The following is a 20,162-nucleotide window of genomic DNA, read 5'->3' as shown; positions in this document are numbered from 1 at the left end:
GGTAGTTTCTTTTTTTTTTTTGAAACTCTTTTCATGTGAGGTAGTTTTCTTTTCTAATTTTATTATTGTTATTATATATTAATTATTATTAGTATTATTATTATTATTGTGATTGTTTTGATTGTTATTGTTATTGTTATTATTAGTATCATACTTGTTATCATATTTGAAAGTATTATAGACATTACTATTATTATTATGATAGGTATTAATAATATTATTATTAGTAATAAACTTATCATTTTAGTATTTTATCATCATTAGGATTATGATTATGATTATCATTATTATTATTATTATGAAGGAAATAAAAATATATTATTATCATCAATATTAGAATTTGTACCGGTTTATAAATAATAGTATCATCAGTACATTTACAATTAATAATATCATATTTATCAGTATCATCATTAATATTTACTAGTATTATTATGATTATCATTTATCATTTTATAAATATTAGAACCCTTATTATTAACATAAGTATGGTATTAGTATTAATATTATTTTAGAGTTATTATTATTAGTATCATTAACAGTTATCATTTTCATTTTTTTTGCTATTAGTATTATCATTATTAATAAAATTATTATTATTATTAGTAAATCATTATTATCTAAATTATTATTTTAACAAATAAATCTTTTGTACACTATATATATACTTATGGTATATACTAGGATTGTATTAATAATTCACATAACAAACTAATAAAATTTCATAAATACAATACTAACCACAAATATATGTATATAAATATATTAATGTCACTATTTATATAAACGTAAATCATTATAGATATATATACATAAAATCGATATATATATAAAATATAACTTAAAATATAATATAAGTATACGTTTTAAAATAAAGGTTAGAATAAATTCTACAAAACTATAATATATAAATAATACATATTAATAAATGAAATTTTGTAACTTACATTATACGTATTAATATATACACAATTGATATAGGTTCGTGAATCCGAGGCCAACCCTGCATTGTTCAATGACGTCATATGTATTTTTACTACAAAATACAGTATCGTGAGTTTCATTTGCCTTTTTACCCTTTATATTTTTGGGCTGAGAATACATGCGCAACTTTTATAACTGTTTTACGAAATTGACACAAGTACGTGAAACTACATTTTATGGTTGGATTATTGAAGTCGAATATGCCCCTTTTTATTAAGTCTGGTAATCTAAGAATTAGGGAACAGACACCCTAATTGACGCGAATCCTAAAGATAGATCTATCGGGCCCAACAAGCCCCATCCAAAGTACCGGATGTTTTAGTACTTCGAAATTTATATCATGTCCGAAGGAGGATCCCGGAATGATGGGGATATTCTTATATATGCATATTGTTAATGTCGGTTACCAGGTGTTCAATCCATATGAATGATATTTTTGTCTCTATGCATGGGACGTATGTTTATGAGAAATGGAAATCTGAAATCTTGTGGTCTATTAAAATGATGGAAACGATTGTTTAAGTTAAACTAATGAACTCACCAACCTTTTGGTTGACACTTTAAAGCATGTTTATTCTCAGGTACGAAAGAAATCTTCCGCTGTGTATTTGCTCATTTTATAGATATTACTTGGAGTCATTCATGGCATATTTCAAAAGACGTTGCATTCGAGTCGTCGAGTTCATCAAGATTATTATCAAGTCAATTATAGTTGGATATATTATGAAATGGTATGCATGCCTGTCAACTTTCGATGTAATGAAAGTTTGTCTTTTCAAAAACGAATGCAATGTTTGTAAAATGTATCATATAGAGGTCAAGTATCTCGCGATGTAATCAACTGTTGTGAATCGTTTATAATCGATATGGACTTCGTCCGGATGGATTAGGACGGGTCTTCACAGTTGGTATCAGAGCGGTGGTCTTAGCGAACCAGGTCTTGCATTAGTGAGTCTAACTGATAGTCGTTAGAATGCATTAATGAGTCTGGACTTCGACCGTGTTTGCATGTCAAAAGTTTTGCTTATCATTTAGTGTCGAAAAATTATTTGCTTATCATCCTTAAAGTCTAAGACACGTCTTACTGCCTTTATTGCATAGACAGTGTATAGTTAAATTCATATCTTAGCGTATCTGTTATTGTTACCTTTGCCTGACAGCTTCCGTAGATTCCTCCGTAGCTTATGGGATTTTAGTATTATATATGCATATGTAAATTATGTATTGCAGGGTACTAATCTACATCCTATAATCTATTTCTTATCGAAAATCCTTCATCTGATCGTACGAGATGAATCCCTCAACCTGTTCGAGTCCATCTGATTTCGATAGCTATTTCGATAGTTATTCCGACAGCTATTTCGATATGGATTTCCACTCGAGCTCCGAAAGCAGAGTAACCGGAATGAATCGATCAATTAGCCATCATCTATTCTGAATGAATTGGAGATGGGTTCGTAGTCGACTTAATCAATGGAAACGCGAAGAAGGCGATCATTTCCACTAACCAAATTCACCTCTTGACAATGGACCTAAAACGTTTACCGGCGAACCTGTTCGAGACACCATTTTCTCTCTCATTTCCAAAGTATCTCATCACGATCATATACTATCTCAGATTCTAAACCTCATTCATCCGCTCGTCCGAACCGACAATCATCCCGGTGTAATAGAAGAAGTTAACGAACTTCGCGCATAAGATGTAGTCTTGGAAAATATGGTGCAAAACGTACCAGCTTCATCCAAATCACCGGCACCAACGGTACCACCAACAACCCAAATTTCAATATCACATGCCTCAACATCTCAATCTATACCTCGAGTATAATCATCATTCTACATGACATTCTACATCAGTTATCTTCGTTCGACATGGTGATTATGTAATCTCTAATGTTTTAGAGATTATTTATTCTAGTTCCAACTGAAAACTAAATGAGTTTAATATCATGTTAACTCATTAAATTCATGATTACATCTGAAGAAAATATATATGTTTTCATAAAGATTGTAATTAAAAATTCTTTTGTACAAACTGTTAATAATAAAAATATTTTAACGGGTAGGTAATACCCGAGGAATATTTAAATTTCATATTAATAAGTTACACTGTATATTCTTCGAATCTGATTCAACAGTTATTCACTATCCTATTTACAACCACCGGGATACTTATCCGTTCACCAAAGAATAACTATTTTCATTCAAATTCAATTTCATATTTGAATTTTGACCTATCAGAATCCAACAAGTGGCATAATGAAGAAATAATGGACACAATAAAAATTGATTAGAAACAGACTAATTAACAATATTAAATTTTATTAAGAAACCACGCTAACAAAATCCTAGCTAACTGTTCCTAGCTAACTGTTAATTCCGTATTACATTTTATTTATCGCAATTTATTTATCGCAATTTATTTTATCGCAATTTATATTCTCGCAATTTTATTTATTGTCATTTAATTTCTGTTATTTACTTTACGCACTTTATTTATCGTCATTTAATTTCTGTTATTTATTTTACGCACTTTAAATATCGGGACACGTATACAAGGTTTTGACATATCATATCGACACATCTATATATATTATTTGGAATCACCATAGACACTCTATATGCAGTAATGATCGAGTTCTCTATACAGGGTTGAGGTTGATTCTATAATAATATATATACTTTGAGTTGTGATCGAGTCTGAGACATGTACACGGGTCACGATACGTATTAATTAATTCAAATATTATATATTAAACTATATATGAATGATTGCACTGTCAACTGTGGACTATCGACTGTGGACTAATAACATTGGACAATTAAAATGAATTAAAATATTGAATATAACATATGAAACTAAACAATTCTTCAAGTTTGCCACTTGATTTCGTCTTAAACCTCATTTGTATCTTCACGATTACATTCTGCGTTCAAACCTTTCATGATTCTTGAAAACACCTCAATCGATAGGATGAATCAACCGCACTTCATCTACGGAAGGAAAGATTTATGCATATAGTTATGCACCTGAGAAACTCTCGGCAATTGAGTAAAAGTTCAACACGTAGCCGCGTCAGATCCTTTGGCATTTATTAACAAAAACAACTTTGCGATCCCTTTTCAAAATTAGCCAATTTTGTCACAACTCCAACAAGTCAACTTCGACTTTTCGTACGAAACAACCTTATTATAACGTTTATATATACGCGTGCTCTTTTATTGTTACCAGGTAACCTTTCATATTCCATCATATTACCATCAGCGTTTAATCATCTAAAAACACAATTCTCCTGAAACCACCTCGGATTAATAACCGATGATTCAGATATCATAGCATTAAATGCAGAGGAAACAGAAAAATTGTAGATGGTCTAAACGGACAAAAGTTTGATGATAAAGAAAGGAGTGTTAGGAACGCTCGATAGAAAATTGGGTATTGAAAAACAGATTGAGTTACCCATGAAGGAGACCAAGGACAAATACAAGGACCAAATCCTATATTCAAAGGATTCAGGTAATCCTGGATCCGTTGAAATCTTTAGAGAATATCTTGCTCCGAAGTCATGTTAAAATCTTGCGGAAAATCTTTCTCCATCAACCGTCGAACTTAGAAATTCCAAAATATCATCATCAATATCTTTGATATTTCTGAGGATATTTTCATAAATATTCTCGTCCGAAATTATATACCTCTTCGTGCTTCCTGTGTATCAATATATTGGAAACATTCAATAGAAAATATAGTACCGAAAAGCAGATTATGCGAAACTATGAAGAAAGCCGTGGATAAATCACAAAGAATAAGTTTGACTTCAAAGAATCCAAATAATTCAATGTCTGCTAAAGTCTATAGTGAATAACTTGCTCCTTACTCTAAACCCTTGCAGACAATAGTTTCTATCATCCTCTGATCTTTAGATATTCTGAGATATTATCGTACCTTTCATTATAAATATCCTCCATATTTCTGGAGATATTTTTATAACTATTCTTATCTGAAATCATTAATCTTTTCGTGCTATCAGTATTACATCATATAGAAACTGTTAGTTTCTATATTCTGTAAATTTTCAAGCTTAAAATATGAATGTTATTGTAGTAATGATGGGAACTGATGCATGAGTTAGTATAATATAATGACACTTGATCAACGTGATTATATTACAGTAAGTCATGCTGAGTTTCTAAATGAAACGTGATGATTCACAGATCATAACGTCATCATGTGCCATGTTACATAACTCTTTCATCCTACTTAACTCCGTAACAAATCAAGAAAATGTATTCTTGATGGTTCTATCTTCCGTGATGTTGATAAATTTGAAAATCAAATCGTGCTATCACGTTCCTTCATGCTTAGAACATTATAATCATTCGAAACTCTATATCTATAAATTCTGGACCATTATTCGCTTGACTTGAAGTCGGGAAGAGAAAACAAAAGCATAGAGCTTTGAAATATAAGGGAGAATATAAAGTCCGATAACAACACATAAATTACAAACCGTGTATATCAATGTTTATCGCAACATAAAGACACGGGAGAATTAAAAACATTATAATCCCGAGGGCGAAGTAGAAGAAAGCAGATTCCTCTGGTGGAAGTTGGAAAAGGAGAATGATTGTTGCGATAGTAAGGATGAGGACAAGGATCAGAACTGGATTAATCATTTTCAGAATCTTTTGGATGTATGAACTAAGAAAGAAAGTATAAGAATGGTGAGAATAATGGAAAGGAAGAGCTTAATTTATACTGGAAATATCAGACGTAGTAATCGGGGCAGATCACCGTATTTAATTAAAGAGATCTTAATTTCCATAAATCCCGAAGAATCAGATTTTATAGATCTTCAAGATTTTCTTTAAATCCCTTAAATTCCGGAATTCAACCAAGGCAATGTCAAAAGTTAAGACGCGCCTTATTTTCTAAATTCAAACCTGACTACGTCAAAAGTTAAAAACAAATCTTTGTTTCTCATTTCATCCTTTTGTGAATAGCTTCATTCGCACTCTTCGAATAATTGAATTATTTTTATCCATATTACTCAATGATGATAAAACTCAAGTTATCAACTCATATTCGTCAGGAAAACATATTTATTGTTAGCTATGACGACCTCACTCAAATTTCGGGACGAAATTTCTTTAACGGGTAGGTACTGTGATGACCCGGGAATTTCCGACCAAATTTAAACATAATCTTATATGATTCGACTCGATAAGCAAAGTCTATTAAACCGAGTCTCATTATGTTTAAACTATTTCATGATAACATTTGACCTTTAACTATTTCCGACGATTCACGAACCTTTAATTGTAACTAAGAATGTAAATATAAATAATTATATATAAAACTAATTATATTAGTATTAATGAACTATTAAGTAATTTTGTTATTATAAAAGATAACATTTAATAACTAAAGATTTTCATTTTGAATATATATAGTATATTGTATATAAATGATTCAAACATATTTTACCAACGTTATCAAAATATTAAATGTACAATGTTATACTTTGTAGTTAATTATTTAATATACATAATTAATCATCTACTCAACATTTAAAACATGATTTTATATATATGGTAGTATACATATATACATAAATATAACTATATATATATATGATTTTATACATAATTATTATATTATGTATATGTAGAAATTTATAATATATCTATGATGAAATAATGTACTATTTTAATAAATATATATAATACTTACATATATAAAACATTTATATTTTTCATAATTACATACATAAGTATAATATAATTAGTATGTAAATAAATATTATAATATATTTATATTAAAATGCATAAATATATAATATTCAGTATATGTTACAATACATATTACATAATTATTAAATATTACATAATAATAGATGATATTAATAAATTAAATTTAAATACAAATATAGTTGTTGTAGTAATGTTATTTGTATCGTCAAATATCAATATTTGTATTCATAATATCACTTTATATCATATAAAGATGAAATTGGATGTATAAATTAGATTATTATTACTAATATTATTATTATCGATAAAATATTAATATTATCATAATTAGTATGATATTATTATTATTATTATTATTATTATTATCATTTTTACAATTATTATTATCATTAATATTATATTTATCATTATTATTAATTTTATTAATATTATTAGATATTAATAGTATTGTTATTATATATTATTATTATTAATTAAAAAAACAGTAGGGATCTATATTATACGCTTGACCTCTGTATCCTTTATCTCTATTATTATTTTTTTTTTTTGTTTCTTTCCTGCTCCAAACTCGTGAACCTGTGTTGACATTTTCTCCATTTTTTATCAACCGATCTCTATTATTACAAAATGATTATGTATAATTGCAAATCAAATAAAAAGGAAATCCAATGGGATTAAAGAGCACAGCGATATATTTTTTTTCTTCTTCTCTGCACGCTCCAATTTTTTTTTCTCTTAATTCAATTTCGAATAAAGTTTCAAAATCTAAAAATGCAGAAAGGTTAGAAATCTTTCTTTGAATCTATCTGCAAAATCTCAACTCTCAAATCTTTATATCGATCTTGAATTTTGAAGTCAAAGTTTAGTTTAAAAAAAGTCAACAATTGTTCTTGAGACAAATTCGCGTTCGTGTATATGTTTCTGATCAAATTGACGATTCCAGTAGTTTTTATACATGTTTAGAAAACTATTTCGTGTTATAAACATTATCTATAATGTTATCTATTACGAAATCAATTTTTTTTGTTTTGTTCCAAGAACCGACGCTGCAGTAGGCCTTTAGTGTTTTTATTTTTTTTATTTTAGAACCCAAATTATTTTTTTTTCTGTAATGTTTTGAAGCTTTAAAAGGAACCCTGATTTTTTTTTTTTTTTTTTTTTGGTTATTGATGTTTTGTTGAATCCATGAGACTTGTGGAGAAGAAGAGGAATAGAAGAAAAATAGTTTATATATAAAATTTAAATTCGATATTAGTACAGAGAATCAGAATTGGTGGGATGGTCGAGAGTGTTTGCGTGTGAGCATGTGGTCACGAGATCGAGTCCAGAGGACGGTAGTTTCTTTTTTTTTTTTGAAACTCTTTTCATGTGAGGTAGTTTTCTTTTCTAATTTTATTATTGTTATTATATATTAATTATTATTAGTATTATTATTATTATTGTGATTGTTTTGATTGTTATTGTTATTGTTATTATTAGTATCATACTTGTTATCATATTTGAAAGTATTATAGACATTACTATTATTATTATGATAGGTATTAATAATATTATTATTAGTAATAAACTTATCATTTTAGTATTTTATCATCATTAGGATTATGATTATGATTATCATTATTATTATTATTATGAAGGAAATAAAAATATATTATTATCATCAATATTAGAATTTGTACCGGTTTATAAATAATAGTATCATCAGTACATTTACAATTAATAATATCATATTTATCAGTATCATCATTAATATTTACTAGTATTATTATGATTATCATTTATCATTTTATAAATATTAGAACCCTTATTATTAACATAAGTATGGTATTAGTATTAATATTATTTTAGAGTTATTATTATTAGTATCATTAACAGTTATCATTTTCATTTTTTTTGCTATTAGTATTATCATTATTAATAAAATTATTATTATTATTAGTAAATCATTATTATCTAAATTATTATTTTAACAAATAAATCTTTTGTACACTATATATATACTTATGGTATATACTAGGATTGTATTAATAATTCACATAACAAACTAATAAAATTTCATAAATACAATACTAACCACAAATATATGTATATAAATATATTAATGTCACTATTTATATAAACGTAAATCATTATAGATATATATACATAAAATCGATATATATATAAAATATAACTTAAAATATAATATAAGTATACGTTTTAAAATAAAGGTTAGAATAAATTCTACAAAACTATAATATATAAATAATACATATTAATAAATGAAATTTTGTAACTTACATTATACGTATTAATATATACACAATTGATATAGGTTCGTGAATCCGAGGCCAACCCTGCATTGTTCAATGACGTCATATGTATTTTTACTACAAAATACAGTATCGTGAGTTTCATTTGCCTTTTTACCCTTTATATTTTTGGGCTGAGAATACATGCGCAACTTTTATAACTGTTTTACGAAATTGACACAAGTACGTGAAACTACATTTTATGGTTGGATTATTGAAGTCGAATATGCCCCTTTTTATTAAGTCTGGTAATCTAAGAATTAGGGAACAGACACCCTAATTGACGCGAATCCTAAAGATAGATCTATCGGGCCCAACAAGCCCCATCCAAAGTACCGGATGTTTTAGTACTTCGAAATTTATATCATGTCCGAAGGAGGATCCCGGAATGATGGGGATATTCTTATATATGCATATTGTTAATGTCGGTTACCAGGTGTTCAATCCATATGAATGATATTTTTGTCTCTATGCATGGGACGTATGTTTATGAGAAATGGAAATCTGAAATCTTGTGGTCTATTAAAATGATGGAAACGATTGTTTAAGTTAAACTAATGAACTCACCAACCTTTTGGTTGACACTTTAAAGCATGTTTATTCTCAGGTACGAAAGAAATCTTCCGCTGTGTATTTGCTCATTTTATAGATATTACTTGGAGTCATTCATGGCATATTTCAAAAGACGTTGCATTCGAGTCGTCGAGTTCATCAAGATTATTATCAAGTCAATTATAGTTGGATATATTATGAAATGGTATGCATGCCTGTCAACTTTCGATGTAATGAAAGTTTGTCTTTTCAAAAACGAATGCAATGTTTGTAAAATGTATCATATAGAGGTCAAGTATCTCGCGATGTAATCAACTGTTGTGAATCGTTTATAATCGATATGGACTTCGTCCGGATGGATTAGGACGGGTCTTCACATGAAGCATCACAATAGATCACGAAATCATCATTTCTTTCTGGTAATGACAAAATGGGTGCAGACGTTAACTTCTTCTTTAATAACTGGAATGCAGATTCCTGTTCCGTGGACCAATCATACTTATTTCCCTTTTGAGTCAACGCAGTTAAGGGTTTGGCTATTTTATATAAATCTTGAATGAATCTTCGGTAGTAACCAGCAAGACCTAAAAATTGGCTGATTTGTGTTGGAGTCTTCGGTGTTTCCCATTTACTAATGGCTTCGATCTTGGCAGGGTCAACTTTAATTCCATGTTTACTGACAACATGGCCCATAAACTGTACTTCTTGTAACCAGAAATCACACTTAGAAAATTTTGCTTACAGTTCTTCTTTCTTGAGTACCTCTAGTACCAATCTTAAGTGTTGCTCATGTTCTTCCTTGTTCTTCGAGTAAATCAATATGTCGTCGATAAAAACAATGACAAATTTGTCTAAATACGGTCTGCATATGCGATTCATTAGATCCATGAATACTGCTGGAGCATTAGTCAATCCAAAAGGCATGACTAAAAACTCATAGTGACCGTAACGGGTTCTGAATGCGGTTTTAGGAACATCTTCTTCCTTCACTCTCACCTGATGATATCCGGAGCGTAGATCAATCTTAGAATAAATACTTGATCCTTTCAATTAATCAAACAAATCATCAATCCTCGGTAATGGGTACCGATTCTTGATTGTTAATTTATTTAATTCTCGGTAATCTGTGCACATTCTCATAGATCCATCCTTCTTCTTGACGAACAGAATAGGATCACCCCAAGGTGAAAAACTTGGGCGAATAAATCCACTGTCCGATAATTCTTGTAATTAGCTTTGCAATTCTTGCATCTCGGAAGGTGCAAGTCTATATGGGGATCGGGCTACAGGTGCAGTTCCTGGCACGAGATCAATATGGAATTCTACACATCTGTGTGGAGGTATCCCTGGTAATTTGATAATGCTAAAAACGAACATATATTTCATAGCATTATTCCTCAAGAAAGACAAGCTTTTAGTTGCAATTGTTCTATTTACAAGTGGTATTCGTTTAAATAATAAAAAGTGAAGACAAAAGACAGATTCGACGAATTGAAGACGCAAACGACCAAAAAGCTCAAAAGTACAAAAGACAATCAAAGAGGTTCCAATTATTGATAAGAAACGTCTCGAAATTACAAGAGTACAAGATTCAAAACACAAAATACAAAATATAAAATTGTACGCAAGGACGTTCGAAAATCCAGAACCGGGACCAGAGTCAACTCTTAACGCTCGACGCAACGGACTAAAAATTACAAGTTAACTATGAATATAAATATAATATAATATATAATTAATTATATTAATTATATATATATTATATATATATATTATAAAACCTTCGGCAGAGAAACTCCAAGGGTGTGAGCTGTAAATACATTCTCCGCGACTCGCGGAGTTTGAAGAGCATTTTGCCGCGAGTCGCGGAGCCCCAAAAATCACAAATCCCTATAAAGCAAACCGAATTCTGATCAAAATTTCATATTCTATTTCTCTCATCTCTCTATCTATACGATATATATATATATATATATAATTTATATTTTAATTTTAATTTTAATTATAATTCTAATAATAAGGGTATGTTAGCGAATGTTGTAAGGGTGTAAGTCGAAATTCTGTCCGTGTAACGCTACGCTATTTTTAATCATTGTAAGTTATGTTCAACCTTTTTATATTAATGTCTCGTAGCTAAGTTATTATTATGCTTATTTAAAACGAAGTAATCATGATGTTGGGCTAATTACTAAAATTGGGTAATTGGGCTTTGTACCATAATTGGGGTTTGGACAAAAGAACGACACTTGTGGAAATTAGACTATGGGCTATTAATGGGCTTTATATTTGTTTAATTAAATGAAAGTTTGTTAATGTTAATATAAAGATTTACAATTGGGCGTCCCTATAAATTACCATATACACTCGATCGGACACGATGGGCGGGGTATTTATATGTACGAATAATCGTTCATTTAACCGGACACGGGAATGGATTAATAGCCACTAGAATAATTAAAACAGGGGTGAAATTACATTCAAGGGTAATTGGTGTAATTGTTAACAAAGTAGTAAAACCTTGGTTTACACGCAGTCGATAACCTGGTGTATTCATTAAACAAAGTATTAAAACCTTGTTACAATTCGAATCCCCAATTAGTTGGAATATTTAACTTCGGGTATAATAATAATTTGACAAGGACACTTGCAATTTATATTTATGACTGATGGACTGTTATGGACAAAAACCAGACGGACATATTAAATAATCCAGGACAAAGGACAATTAACCCATGGGCATAAAACTAAAATCAACACGTCAAACATCATGATTACGGAAGTTTAAATAAGCATAATTCTTTTATTTCATATTTAATTTCCTTTATTTTATATTTAATTGCACTTCTAATTATCGCACTTTTATTTATTGTTATTTAATCGCACTTTTAATTATCGTACTTTTTAATTATCGCAATTTTATTTTATCGCATTTTTATTATTCGCAATTTCATTATCGTTATTTACTTTACGCTTTAATTTAAGTCTTGTATTTATTTTATATTTTACATTAGGTTTTAACTGCGACTAAAGTTTTAAAATCGACAAACCGGTCATTAAACGGTAAAAACCCCCCTTTATAATAATAATATTACTTATATATATATTTGTATTTTTATAAAAGTAAACTAATATAGCGTTGAGCTTTGTTTAAAGATTTCCCTGTGGAACGAACCGGACTTACTAAAAACTACACTACTGTACGATTAGGTACACTGCCTATAAGTGTTGTAGCAAGGTTTAAGTATATCCATTCTATAAATAAATAAATATCTTGTGTAAAATTGTATCGTATTTAATAGTTTTTCCTAGTAAAATATAAACTATTTTATATACACCTCGCATAACATCAAGTATTTTTGGCGCCGCTGCCGGGGATTATCTTAAAAGCCGGAAGCGCAACGCTAATATAAAAAAAAAAAGATTTTTAGTTTACTTTTATTAAAAATTCGTTTTTGTAAAAATACGTTTTAATTATTCAAAAATATAAAAAGAAAAACAAAAATATATGTATTTTTAAGATTTTGTTAAATATTTAAGTTTTATAAGTTTCTTTATTTTTATTTTAGTTTATAAAAATATAAGTTTTATTTTAAAATCTTTTATTTATTTAAAAACAGAAAACAGAAAAAAAAAAAAATAAATAAAGAAAAACGCGTAAAAATTCAAACCTGTCAACTGAATTTCTGAACCCCGCGACTCGCGGGGTTTAAAGCTTTAATTGCCGCGACTCGCGGAGCCTTTCTGACAGGCGACAGGAAGCCCTAAACCTGCATTAATTACGGGTTATTATTAATTATAATTATTATTTAAACCTAATTATTATTATTATTATTATTAGTTTTATTTTTATTTTTACTTTTTATTTAATTTATGTATTTAGTATTAATTAGTTTTATTAAATTGTAAAATTAGTAGTTTTATTAAATAAATAATATAAAAATAATATTTTTATAAAAATTGTACTTTTTACAACTTTTTGTATATTTTTATATTTTGTCCCTTTTTAATCGTTGTAGCGTAATATTTGTATTTTTTAGCTCATATTTAATTTTAAACTTAGTTTTTGCTATAGTTATTTTTACTCCTAGATTTTTAGGCTTTGCCGTAGAATTCCTTAAGTGCTTTTTCTTTAGACTAAGATTTAGGTGCTTTAGAATTTTGCGACGCCTTTTTAAGTTTTAGTTTCTTTTTAAGTTATTTCCATTTGGGATTTAGTTTTTCCTGTAAGCTTTAATATTTTTAGACCTTTTACTATGTATCAATTATCATTCCAATTAGTAATATCAATTTGCGATTATAATTTTAAGTTAGTTGTAGTAATAAGGTTAGGTTAGTTAAGTATTTTTAAGTTTTTATAAGTTTCTTTTATTTTTCCGTCACCTTTTATTTTTCAACCATTTTTTTTCTTTTTCGACCTTTTTTTCCGTCACCTTTTATTTTTCAACCATTTTTTTTCTTTTTCGACCTTTTGCGACGAACTCTTTTTCTCTCTTATTTCTCGCTATTCTAGTTTTAGGATATAGATTTTTATTCTACTTCTTATCTAAATTTCTTAAAATTACGAAAATTTATTTTGAGTGGTTAAATTGATAGACATCAAAATTTTCTGGTTCGTAGTAATAGTTGGATTTGTACGTGGACCGGGTTATTGGAGCCAAACAGTCCTCAATTATATTGAGACCAAACGAATCCTGCCCCTCTGCTGCATCTTTTGGCTATTCGAAACGTGGGCAAAATCGGAAAAGTCTATTGATTGGATAACTTATTATAATTTTTCTTTCCTTTTTAAAAAACTAATAGGATATTCAGTGAATGCACCGAGCAAGACGTTCACCACCTTTTGTACGTTCACCACCTGTAACTCGATCAAGACATCGTTTAACAAATATAACCGCCGTTGATTTTTCTTTAGAATCGTCATCCAGTCAACCAAGTACTTCAGTTCAAATTTCCGATAATCCATTTTTTGAACCCAACCTCACAATTGAGAATCCAGAGAATATTCAGGAACGGTTCGTAGATCCTGAACCATTAAACTTTCCTCCGGAACCACCAATCATTCAAACAGAGATTATTGAGGAACGAACCATTAAATCAGAATCATCTAGTGATACCGATTCAACAAATTCAATTATGGAGAATCTGGAACCTTTAAGTATGGAAGACCGAATGAGAGCTAAACGCACTGGCCAAGGTCACGCAATTACTCATCCAGACATTAATGCGCCAGATTATGAAATCAAAGGACAAATTCTACACATGGTGACTAATCAATGCCAATTTAGTGGTGCGCCGAAGGAAGATCCAAATGAACATCTACGTACCTTTAATAGGATCTGCACACTATTTAAAATCCGAGAAGTGGAGGATGAACAGATATATCTCATGTTATTTCCCTGGACTTTAAAGGGAGAAGCCAAAGATTGGTTGGAATCGTTACCTGAAGGGGCGATTGATACATGGGATGTTTTAATTGACAAATTTCTTAAACAATTCTTTCCTGCATCTAAAGCCGTAAGACTTCAAGCAGAAATTGTTACGTTCACACAGAAACCAAATGAAACTCTATATGAGGCGTGGACAAGATATGGAAAGTTATTAAGAGGATGTCCGCAACATGGTTTAGACACCTGTCAAATAGTACAAATATTCTACCAAGGATGCGACATCACTACAAGGAAAGACATAGATATAGCAGTTGGTGGTTCTATTATGAAGAAAACCGAAACTGATGCTTACAAAATTATTGATAATACTGCTTCCCACTCACATGAGTGGCACCAAGAAAAAGATATCATTAGATCATCTAAAGCAGCTAGAGCCGATTCTAGTCATGACTTAGATTCTATTTCCGCAAAGATAGATGCTTTCGAGAGACGAATAGAAAAGATGACTAAAGATATTCATGCTATACGAATTAGTTGTGAGCAGTGTGGAGGACCACATTTGACAAAAGATTGTCTCAGTATTGAATTAACAATGGAACAAAGAGAGAATATTTCATACATAAACCAAAGGCCTGGAAATAATTATCAGAATAATTATCAACCGCCAAGACCGATTTACAATCAAAACCAAAATTATAACCGAAATATTCCATACAACAACCAACAAGGTCCTAGCAATCAACAAGTATCCAATAATAATTACAATCAGCAAAGACCAAATTTTCAAAACAAACCACCACAACAAACCGATGATAAAAAGCCGAATTTAGAAGATATGATGACGAAGCTAGTTGAAACTCAAACACAGTTTTTCACATCTCAAAAACAAACTAATGAACAAAATGCTCAAGCATTTAGAAATCAACAAGCTTCTATTCAAAATCTGGAACAAGAAGTAAGTAACCTAGCAAGGTTAATAGGTGAAAGAAAACCGGGAAGTCTACCTAGTGATACAAACGCTAACCCCCGGAATGAAACAGCTAAAGCCATTACCACAAGAAGTGGTACAACACTTAAACCACCTGAAATACCTGTAACTTCTGATGAAACTATTCCTACTCCACAAGAACCACAACCTGATCAAGATAAGGAAAAAGAACCGGTAGTTGAAAAAGTTAATGAAGATAACACAGTTAAGGATAAAACTTATGTTAAACCATACCAACCACCACTTCCTTATCCGAGTAAAATGAAGAAAGAAAAACTTGAAGCCGAGCAATCCAAATTCTTGGATATGTTTAAACAGATAAATGTAAATCTTCCTTTCATTGATGTAATTTCAGGAATGCCAAGATATGCTAAATTCTTGAAAGATCTAATCTCAAATAGAAAGAAAATGGAAGAACTCTCGGCTGTTACTATGAATGCTAATTGTTCAGCAGTGCTGTTGAATAAGATACCAGAAAAATTATCTGATCCAGGAAGTTTCACAATTCCATGTTTTCTGGGTAGTCTTAGTTCAATAGAAGCATTGGCAGACTTAGGTGCTAGTATAAATCTAATGCCGTATTCACTATACGCTAAACTAGACCTTGGAGAATTGAAACCAACCAGAATAAGCATACAACTAGCCGATAGATCAATAAAATATCCTAGAGGGATAATGGAGAACATGCTAGTTAAAGTTGGTACTTTAGTATTTCCAGTAGATTTTGTTGTTTTGGACATGGAAGAAGATTCTCAAGTTCCTCTCATATTAGGAAGACCATTCTTAAACACGGCTAAAGCAATGATAGACGTGTTCGGTAAGAAACTGACCCTAAGTATAGAGGATGAGAGTGTTACCTTTTCAGTTGATAGAGCAATGCAACAACCACAATCTGCAGATGATACATGTTATTATATTCAAACTATAGATGCACATGCAGAATTATTAGAAGAATTTCCAGAATTACAAGGGACAGGAGAATGTTCTTTAGGAGAAGGTAATGAACCAATTGATGAAGCTGAAATGTTAGCTACACTTATAGCTAACGGATATGAACCAACAACAGAAGAAATTCAAATGCTAAAAGAAGAAGACAGATATCGATATAAATCATCGATAGAAGAACCTCCGAAATTAGAGTTAAAGCCACTTCCAAACCATTTGGAATACGCTTATTTACATGGTGAATCTGAATTACCTGTAATAATATCGTCTTCTCTTACTGAAAATGAGAAATCACAACTCATTTCTGTGTTGAAAGCTCATAAACCAGCCATTGCATGGAAGATTCATGATATTAAAGGAATAAGTCCTTCGTATTGCACACATAAAATCCTTATGGAAGAAGGTCATAAAACGTATGTGCAACGCCAACGAAGACTAAATCCTAATATGCAAGATGTAGTTAAGAAAGAGATTATTAAACTGCTAGATGCAGGTTTGATATATCCAATTTCTGATAGTCCATGGGTAAGCCCAGTTCAATGCGTACCTAAGAAGGGTGGCATGACTGTCATCACAAATGAGAAAAATGAGCTTATTCCTACTAGGACTGTAACAGGATGGCGTGTATGTATTGATTATAGAAAATTAAATGACGCCACCAGAAAAGATCACTTTCCCTTACCTTTCATAGATCAAATGTTGGAAAGATTAGCCGGAAATAGTTACTATTGTTTTCTAGATGGATTTTCCGGATATTTTCAAATTCCAATAGCACCCGAGGATCAAGAGAAAACAACATTTACGTGCCCTTATGGTACTTTTGCTTACAAAAGAATGCCATTTGGACTTTGTAACGCCCCTGCAACCTTTCAAAGGTGTATGATGGCGATTTTTCATGACATGATAGAAGAATGCATGGAAGTATTCATGGATGACTTTTCAGTCTTCGGTGATACATTTAAATCATGTCTAGTTAATCTGGAACGAATGCTAATTAGATGCGAAAAATCAAATCTAGTACTTAATTGGGAGAAATGCCATTTCATGGTTAAAGAAGGCATCGTTCTTGGACATAAAATTTTAAAAGAAGGGATTGAAGTGGATAGAGCTAAAGTAGATGTAATTGCTAAACTTCCACATCCCACCAATGTTAGAGGAGTTAGGAGTTTTCTAGGGCATGCCGGTTTTTACCGACGTTTTATAAAAGATTTTTCTAAAATTGCCACTCCTATGAATAAACTCCTAGAAAAGGATGCGCCATTCATCTTTTCAGATGAGTGTATCAAATCTTTTAATATTCTTAAAGAAAAACTCACTAATGCACCAATCATGATAACACCAAATTGGAATCTACCATTTGAACTAATGTGCGATGCAAGTGATTTTGCAATGGGAGCCATTTTAGGACAAAGGATTGAAAAACGATTTCAACCTATATATTATGCTAGTAAGACGTTACAAGGAGCACAAACGAACTATACAACTACTGAAAAAGAACTCCTTGCTATTGTCTTTGCTTTTGACAAATTTCGATCATATCTCGTTCTAGCAAAAACGGTGGTCTATACCGACCATTCTGCTCTTAGATACCTATTTTCAAAACAAGATGCTAAACCAAGATTAATCCGTTGGATCTTACTCTTACAAGAGTTTGATATTGAAATCCGAGATAAAAGAGGAGCAGAAAATCTCGCCGCTGATCATCTTTCTCGTCTTGAAAATCTCGAATTAGAAGTTCTGAATGAATCAGCCATACAAGACAACTTTCCTGATGAATATCTATTGAAGATAGATTATAAAGAAATCCCATGGTTTGCAGACTATGCAAACTACTTAGTTTGTGGATTCCTTGAAAAAGGATTATCGTACCAAAGACGAAAGAAATTCTTCAGTGATATAAAACACTATTTCTGGGAAGATCCACATCTGTTTAAAAGTTGTCCCGATGGAATAATACGCCGATGTGTATTTGGAGATGAAGCTAGTAAAATTTTAAACCATTATCACACAGGACCAACAGGAGGGCATTATGGGCCTCAACTAACAGCAAGAAAAGTTTATGAAGCTGGATTCTATTGGCCTACAATTTACAAAGACGCACACCTTCTTTGCAAATCCTGTGATGCATGTCAAAGGGCCGGAAAAATAAGTCAACGTGATGAAATGCCACAAAATGTCATCCAAGTATGTGAAGTATTTGACATTTGGGGTATTGACTTTATGGGTCCATTTCCAAAATCTCATAATAATCTATATATACTCGTAGCCATTGATTATGTATCTAAATGGGCGGAAGCACAAGCTCTCCCAACTAACGATGCACGAGTTGTAGTCAACTTTTTAAAACGTCTTTTTGCAAGGTTTGGAACACCGAAAGCTTTAATAAGTGATCGGGGTACTCATTTCTGTAATAATCAACTTGAGAAAGTTCTTAAAAGATATGGAGTAACTCATAAAATCTCCACCGCATATCATCCACAAACAAGTGGACAAGTTGAAAATACCAACCGAGCTTTAAAACGTATTCTAGAGAAAACCGTAGGATCAAATTCGAAGGAATGGTCCATTAAATTGGAGGATGCACTCTGGGCTTTTAGAACAGCCTACAAAACTCCAATTGGAACCACACCTTTTAGACTTGTTTATGGAAAAGCATGTCATCTTCCAGTAGAAATTGAACACAAAGCATTTTGGGCTTTGAAGACATGTAATCTTGATTTACATGAAGCCGGACGTCTACGATTAAGTCAACTAAACGAATTAGAAGAATTAAGACATGAAGCATACGAAAATTCGTTAATCTATAAAGAAAGAACGAAGAAATGGCATGATAAAAGAATCAGAAGTTCAAAGGAATTTAAAGAAGGAGACAGAGTTCTTCTTTTCAATTCACGATTCAAGCTATTTCCTGGAAAATTGAAATCAAGATGGTCTGGACCATTCATAATCAAAAGAGTTTTCCCATACGGAACGATAGAATTAATAAATTCAAATGGGATTGAATTTAAAGTTAATGGTCACAGAGTTAAACATTACATACATGGTCCGATGGAAGTCGACAACGAAGTTAATCACAATTTCGACACCACAGCTAACTAAGTGTGGGGAGAATCAAGTCTTTAAAGGATAATATGTATTTCTGTTAGAGTTAGATTGTCTGTTTTCGTGTAGTTCTCGAAAATGGAACACGTATGGTCTTTCCCTAGCAGACCCTAAAGAACTAGTCTTCTCCCCCCATTCTGAATTTTTATTTTTTTTAGGTTT

This window comes from Rutidosis leptorrhynchoides, chromosome 2 (genome assembly GCF_046630445.1).
Source record: "Rutidosis leptorrhynchoides isolate AG116_Rl617_1_P2 chromosome 2, CSIRO_AGI_Rlap_v1, whole genome shotgun sequence".
Classification (NCBI taxonomy): Eukaryota; Viridiplantae; Streptophyta; class Magnoliopsida; order Asterales; family Asteraceae; genus Rutidosis; species Rutidosis leptorrhynchoides.
Note: the sequence above shows the minus strand (reverse complement) of the source record.